At 48.6% G+C, this 8355-nt stretch overlaps 1 protein-coding gene across 1 annotated transcript in view; it reads right to left on the bottom strand.

Annotated features, from left to right (window-relative positions):
• Positions 1 to 7030: 7030 nt before the first annotated feature.
• Positions 7031 to 8355, bottom strand: part of LOC140396817 (adhesion G protein-coupled receptor A2-like) — a 300618-nt gene continuing 299293 nt past the window's right edge. The window contains 1 exon segment of the mRNA XM_072485571.1: positions 7031 to 8355. This exon segment is cut by the window's right edge and continues 6677 nt beyond it. The gene's annotated coding sequence lies outside the window, so the exon portion shown is untranslated.

Here is an 8355-nt window from a genome sequence, read left to right on the forward strand (position 1 = left end):
TTGGATCTTGGCGCACAAGAGTAGCATTTTAAAATTTGTCCATAACTCACTTGGGTGGCAGATAGAGAATGATATGAATTGCCTGAAACGTGACACGGATGTGCTAGCAGAATGGGCTGGCAAATGGAAGTATGAGGTGGAGCATTTTGGAAAATGTTATAGGGAGAGGTTTAAGGACAGTTTCTAAAAGTGTGCAGGAACACCGAGACCCGGGGGTACATGTGCCCTGATCTTTGAAGTTCCAGGACACAGTGAGAGTCATTAGCAAAGCAAATGGGATCTTCAGTGTCAGGTAATTGAGTAGAAAATCAGGGATATTATCCTGAAGCTTTATAAGGCCCTGGTTAGGCCACAACCAGATTGGTGTGTTCAGTCCTGGGCAACGCATATTAGGAAGGATGCGAGTGCCTTGGAGACGGTGCTGAGATGATTGACCAGAATGGCTGGTGGGGAATTTGGGTTGCGAGGTTAGGCTGGAGAAGCTAGGGTTGGGTTGTACGTCTTGGAGCCAAAGACATTGAGAGGAGATTTAATAAAGGTTTGTAAGATTGAGAGGCGTGGGTAAGGTAGACCAGGAAAAACAGTCGGGGACATGGGTGTTGCTGGATGGCCAGCATTTACCTGCCCCTTCAGGGGCAATAAGAATCAACCACATTGGTTGGCTAGTGGAGGACATCTGGGGAGAGGAAGAGAAGATACAAGGTTATATATGGTACACAGGATTTTGGAGAAGTAAATGAAGATCGATCCTGGTGTTTGCCATGTCATAAAGAACCCCCACGATGTTAATCGTGGAGAATTCAGTGATGTCACCCACTGAATGTCAAGGGCAGATGATTAGAGTCTCTTGTAGGCCAGGCCAGATGAGGACGGCAGATTTCCTTCTCTAAAGGACATTAGTGAACCAGGTGGGTTTTTACAACAATGGTTTCACATTTTTACTGAATTCAAATTTCTGCAGTGTTGGGGTTTGAACCCTAGTTCCCACTCTGGGGCTAAGGATTACCATGTCACTGCCTCATCCTTTTTAAATGGAGCAAACTGGACTGATGCTTCCCTGCAGGTTTCCTGTGGCCAGCAGCATTGCAGGTTTGTGTTGAGCCTGTGTCACAGCCATGTTGAATGAATGGCAGCACCATGCATGGAGCTGATGGGAGTCATTGCAATCCGCAATTAAAACCACAGCCAGCTACAGAGAGAGACAACATGGGCTCACTGAATAAAAGATATTGTGTAGACACCTGCCCCTTGCACCTGGGGAGATGGGACGCTATCAGCCCGTCTCAGTCGAGTCCACCACCGATGTTCCAATCTGGCTGCTGTGAAAATGGAGTTGAAGTGTGCTGCTGACTGCTGTCCCTCTCACAATGATAATAACTGCACAAAGACTGCAGAACTGAACTTTCTGACAGGTGTACCTGCTCTGGAATAATTCCAGTTAGTCTAACTACCAATTTAATCACAATGAGTTGTAATTAATTACAATGATTTACTAATTGATTAAAAAACATAAAAAGTTATTTGCTCCAAGCAAAGCCAAGATTTGAACCATCATCCTTGGTGCTATGGGCCCACTTACTTTTTTAAAAATATACAAGTGCTGTATCCGTTTGACCAACTGACCCACACAACTTTCTCAGTATCTCTGAGTATTGATATCTTGTGATAGCTCACCTGTGCTACTAAATGTTAAGTATATGTTCCAAAATGACCTGAGAGTGAAAGCTCTGGTGGTAAAATGGTTTGAGCAGTGGCTTACAAAGCTCTCCAACTTGGGTTCAAATCCCACAGCTGCTGGATGGGATTTTAGAGAATTTTTGGAATTTTTTGGTCTGGGCGAGAAGTAAAACCGGCAGCCTCTGGTGGTGCTCTCCAGCTATCATTAAGTTTACACTCGATCTTACTCAGCACTAAGGTCACTGACCCCACCATTAAATTAATTAATTAATCTAGCCTGTCCTATCTTGGTCTATGTCTAAGGCCCTAACTGGGACTTGAACCCAGCACCTTTCAGATCTCATCCAAACTCTCTAACCGCAGAGCCACCAGACACATGCCTGAAAGGAACACTTTTCGGGCCTACTTGTATTTTAGAATTCAATTGGCAAGTTAAAAAAAAATGATCCTTACATTCCTGCATCATTAAATTAAAATTCAGAGTGAGCGTTCAGAGTCCAAATGTCACTTCTGCACCCAAAGAAGGGGAAGATCTGTCACTAGCCTTGGTCCTGCAGTCATCGTCAAGCACAGACGAGGTTTAAAGATTTGTTTTAAAGAAGCCCATTGGCTGGGCTTCGCTGAATGATTTTCTCTACAGTGCACGTGTCCTCTCAGTCATTCCCCTCAAACAGGTCACTTCCCAGTTCTTTATGTTAAACTTCACCTGTCAGCTCACTCTGCTAATCCTAGATCTTTCATCAAAAGGCATGCAGTTATTTTGGAATCAGGTTCTTCCAACAGCACCTATAAAACCAGCAACCTCTGTTCCCTCAAAGAGCAAGTGCAGCAGACACATCGGAATCCACCAAGTGCCTCTGGTCACACATCAACCTGACTTGGAACATCAGCCATCTTTCCTTCACTGTTGCTGGGTCAAAGCCCTGGAAGACCCTTCCTCTTAGCACTGGGTGAGTACCGTCAGCACGCCACCTTCTCAAGGGCAATTCGGGATGGCCAATAAACCTTGCCAGCGATGCATCCTCCCAGTGTCGGGAGCTGTACATCTGTAAGTGCTGGACAACCACTAGATGGCAGCACCAGATCTATGTATATAAACTACACTGAGCGGAGATTCCCACCTCTTCGTATCAGGAGTGACTATTGAGCAGAGTGTTAGGGAGAGAGCTTAGTTGGCAAGAGTGGTTAACCATTATATATACTTATTCTTATTTACCTAATCTTCAGTTATAGTTGTAGAAGAGTGAACAAACTCATAGATATTTATAATCGCTATTCAATATATATTTTCTTAATTTGAAGACTGATAGTTTTACTGAACTACAACTGTCAGACCATTCTGGTCGTAAGCAAATGAGTAACAACATATTACTGTCACGTAATATAACAGCCAAGTTTACCTGTTCACCCAGGAATCCACCCAAAGTCCTGGCTATATTAATAATAATAATCCTTCCAGTTAAGGCAACTGGTTTCAGTTTCACCCCTTTCCTGGTGGAGTGACTGGGGGAGGCGGGGGCTCTTGTGAAAATGCCTCTGCAATGCAAGGGGAAGGAACGGGAAAAGTGGTCCAAGGCACTTGTCTCCTGAGTTGCTTTGAAACACCCACACAAAGGAAATGAAGTGTTCACAATTGGAGCTATTAACTGGTAACATCCTCCAATGGTGTTGCAAAGTAGCTCAAATTCCCCAAAGGGTCAGCTGGCTCCTGCCAAGAGGTACGTACCAGAGGTGTTAATGAGCTCAGTGACTCTGCTGAATTAACCAATTTGGCTTCAGCAATCTAGATCAGGGAAGTTAAATCAACATTCATATTTTATTTGAGGCAGAGTTATCTCGTCGGTTTAACAAATTAGTGGAAAAAAGTCTTTGGTTGAGACCTGAAAGAGCAGCATTTTGACCAGGACGAGAGCCCAAAGGAACTTTCACGGGCACAGCACAATAAATGTTATAAAATGGGCCATTCAATTTCAGCATCAAATCCAGAGACACGGGATTAGCAGCATGTCAATTATTCCCATCCCTGCTCCCACATCTACCGCTAACAGGAGGAAATGGGAACCTCGAGTATTTGTGTGCCAAAAACAGAGAAAAAACACCAAGACACAAATTGCAAACATATTGCTGGTAGCCATAATTTATTATTAAAATAGCTCTTCACAAGACAAGATGATCCTTTTCAATTTATAAAGCACCTTTGAATATCAAAAAGCATAAAAAATACTCTGGTTCTAAACATGCAGCCAAGATACGGTCAGCAAGCTTAAGCAAGTTATTGGTTCTGCAATTGCAGGCACAGAAAGCAGCACCGGCGAGAGCTTTCAACATCTCCTCCCTGACCTTTTTTTACTGCCGACTGGCAAGGGTCTCAAAGGCTTCCATTGGGGGGTCTATCTGGTATTGGGGCACCACTTGCATCAGGATCAGAACGGAAAGGACCCATCGAAGTGGGGGTTGACTGCCTGAACCAAGTGGAGATTGTTGGAGAAAAGTACTGAAGGAGAGGTAGGAAGGGGTGAAGCAGTCATGACCAGCCACATGGATCTCAATCGACAGACCTCCTGGGTATCCTGAGACTGATATTAAATGACTCTCGTCTGATGGACATTGCAGCGAGGTCGTTTTTCTCAACAGGCCTCCAACTCGGCACCATCCTGGCCTCTGAGCGCCAAGCTCAGATCCAAGTCCAGAGAGAGCTTCAGGCAACAAAAATACCCTGAATGGCCCGACTTGTTGCTTAGTAAGAGCTTGCGCGTCAGAAAGGAGAGTTTCATGTCTTCCCTTTGAATTGGGGATTTAAACCCAGTTACCAACGGGGCGGAAATTTCAAAGGCCACTATTTTCCCCACCCATCCAATAGGCCAAAAGATCAGGTCCATATTCTAATCACATTTCTATAATGAATGAATATCACTTATTGTCACAAGTAGGCTTCAAATGAAGTTACTGTGAAAAGCCCCTAGTCGCCACATTCCGCCGCCTGTTCGGGGAGGCTGGTACGGGAATTGAACCGTGCTGCTGGCCTGTCTTGGTCTGCTTTCAAAGACAGCGATTTAGCCCTGTGCTAAACAGCCCCTTAATTTTCATTTTCAGAGGGTCAACACGGTATAAGGTACTGCTGGTTTCTCAACACCGCATCAATACTTTCCTGTGCTCTGATCACTAACTCTCCTGATCAGAACGAGGATCTGGCCTTCGAGGAGAGACATGGGAGTTCTCCCCTTTCCTGTGGAAAATAGTCACTTCATAATTGTTGATCATCAATAATCTGCTCACGTCAATTAATATTGCAACTCATCAATATTGCAACCTTCCAATAATACTGAAACAAATAACACTGTAACTTAGATTAATACTGTCAGTCTCCAATAAAACTTCATCTTGTCATTAATACTCCAACTTGTCAAATCTCCATGAATACAGTAACTTAATTCTAACTGTAATTCCTATTGCTACAACTTGCTGTTAATACTGTGCCTTTGCCAGTATTATTACTCAATTCACTGTTAATACTGTCAGTCACCATTAATACCGTGCCTCCAGGGTAATCGTGCTCTCTTTCACTGAAGCTGTCAATAGCAGCACAAGGTGGCATGTTGGGCATCAGTAATAATACAGCACATCAGTACCCTAACCGGGTGACTGATATGGGAAAGCAGCAGCCTAACATGTCATTGATGGTACAGAAATCAGCGGGCCGGCCTCTCTGAAGGAGGACCTCCTTTCCTCCGCCGCCCCGCAAGATCCATCCGCCATCTTCTTGCGGGGCGGCCTCGGGGAGGACGGCAACCGCGCATGCGCGGGTGATGTCATTTACGCGACACCGGCTGCATCATTGATGCGGCGCCGCTTTTTACATGGCGCGTAGAATACACGACGCCGCTGCTAGCCCCCGGGGACGGGAGACTAGGGGGCTGGAAGCGGGCTCCGACACTCCGGTTTTCACTCTGCCGTCAGCACTTTGTCTCCATTACGGAGAATCGCGCCCACTCTCTTCCAAAAAGCTGCCGAGGCTGCGGTTCAAATAACTCCAAACTAAGGTCCAAGCAGAGCAACACAAATAACCCACACCTCCCCATCCCACCCACAACCTCCCCCCATCCCACCCACAACCACTTCCCATTCCCCATCCCACCCACAACCTCTTCCCATTCCCCATCCCACCCACAACCTCCCCCCATCCCACCCACACCTCCCCCCATCCCACCCACACCTCCCCCATCCCACCCACAACCTCCCCCCATCCCCCATCCCACCCACAACCTCCCCCCATCCCACCCACACCTCCCCCCATCCCACCCACACCTCCCCCATCCCACCCACACCTCCCCCCATCCCACCCACACCTCCCCCATCCCACCCACAACCTCCCCCCATCCCCCCATCCCACCCTCAACCTCCCCCCATCCCACCCACACCTCCCCCATCCCACCCACAACCTCCCCCCATCCCACCCACACCTCCCCCATCCCACCCACAACCTCCCCCCATCCCACCCACAACCTCCCCCCATTCCCCATCCCACCCACAACCTCTTCCCACTCCCCATCCCACCCACAACCTCTCCCCATTCCCCATCCCACCCACAACCTCTCCCCATTCCCCATCCCACCCACAACCTCCCCCCATTCCCCATCCCACCCACAACCTCCCCCCATTCCCCATCCCACCCACAACCTCTCCCCATTCCCCATCCCACCCACAACCTCCCCCCATTCCCCATCCCACCCACAACCTCCCCCCATCCCACCCACAACCACTTCCCATTCCCCATCCCACCCACTTCCCACTCCCCATCCCACCCACAACCTCTTCCCATTCCCCATCCCACCCACAACCACTTCCCATTCCCCATCCCACCCACTTCCCATTCCCCATCCCACCCACAACCACTTCCCATTCCCCATCCCACCCACAACCTCTTCCCACTCCCCATCCCACCCACAACCACTTCCCATTCCCCATCCCACCCACTTCCCATTCCCCATCCCACCCACAACCTCTTCCCACTCCCCATCCCACCCACAACCTCTTCCCACTCCCCATCCCACCCACAACCACTTCCCATTCCCCATCCCACCCACTTCCCATTCCCCATCCCACCCACAACCACTTCCCACTCCCCATCCCACCCACAACCACTTCCCATTCCCCATCCCACCCACAACCACTTCCCATTCCCCATCCCACCCACTTCCCATTCCCCATCCCACCCACAACCACTTCCCATTCCCCATCCCACCCACAACCTCTCCCCACTCCCCATCCCACCCACAACCTCTTCCCATTCCCCATCCCACCCACAACCTCTTCCCATTCCCCATCCCACCCACAACCTCCCCCCATTCCCCATCCCACCCACAATCGCTCTCTGAGATACATGATTTAATTCAATGGACCTGATGGGCTGGACGTCCTTCAGTTACATTCCTGGATCTTTTCATTTGCCTTATCTATTCGACACTGAATGTTGTGATGAAGAAGCTGAGTAAATGATCTCTTTACCCTGTGTCATGGGGTGAATATTTGACAATACCCGTCTCGGTCAATGAGTAAAGGGGCACTTTGATAAAGGGAGCAGAAATATTCACGCAATGCTCAAATTAAAAGTCAACTCTCGCGTTGATGTTTGTGCGACATCAGTGTTTCCACTGACAGTAATGTAAATGAACATGGAACATACAGTGCAGAAGGAGGCCATTCGGCCCATCGAGTCTGCACCGATCACTTAAGCCCTCACTTCCACCCTATCCCCGTAACCCCTCCTACCCCCTTTGGACACTAAGGGACAATTTACCCTGGCCAATCCACCTAACCTGCACATCTTCGGACTGTGGGAGGAAACCGGAGCACCCGGAGGAAACCCACGCACACACGGGGAGAACGTGCAGACTCCATACAGACAGTGACCCAAGCCGGGAATCGAACCTGGGACCCTGGCGCTGTGAAGCAACAGTGCTAACCACTTGTGCTACCCCGATATTGACAGGCCTCATCTAAAAGCAAAATACTGCAGATGCTGGGAAGCCTGGAATAAAAGCAGGGGTTGCTGGGCATGCTCAGTGAAGAGCGGGAGAGAACGTGTTCAAGTTTCAGGCTGATGACGTTTCAGCAGAGTTGCTACGAAATGTGGCCGACCACACGAGCGAAGGTTTTAGACACCAGGTCAGGCAGATTGTGGTCTGGGTGCAGAGTTGGGGAGCAGAGTAACGTCTGGATAAGAATGCTCGGAGTCTGTCGGTGAAGGGGGGGGGGGGGATTCTGAAAGCTCTGGCCAGTGTGGACTTACACCTGCCAATACACAACAGAGAAAGGCAAATACATGGCTTATAGCGTAGATTCCTGCGGATTATATCAGCAATCACCCCTTTTGTATTGAGACATTCTGCTGGTTGAAATCAGCAATTTCTAACAAGCTTAAACAAACGGAAATAGGACGATATCGATAACAAATCCCGAAGATAACACAGCGGATTGTGGCCAATTCAGGAAATAACTCAGCAGGTCGGTCAGCACCGGCGAAGCGAGAAACAGTCAATATTTCAGGTGGATGACCCTGCAACACAATCTGGAAGATAAAGGTTTATCAGTCGTTACAACCTGACACAGGGGCTGGGTCTCGCCCCACCGACCTTTCCTAAGCAGCTGCATTTCCAGCATTTTCTGCACTTGGAGGGT

This window comes from Scyliorhinus torazame, chromosome 20 (assembly GCF_047496885.1).
Source record: "Scyliorhinus torazame isolate Kashiwa2021f chromosome 20, sScyTor2.1, whole genome shotgun sequence".
Lineage (NCBI taxonomy): Eukaryota > Metazoa > Chordata > Chondrichthyes > Carcharhiniformes > Scyliorhinidae > Scyliorhinus > Scyliorhinus torazame.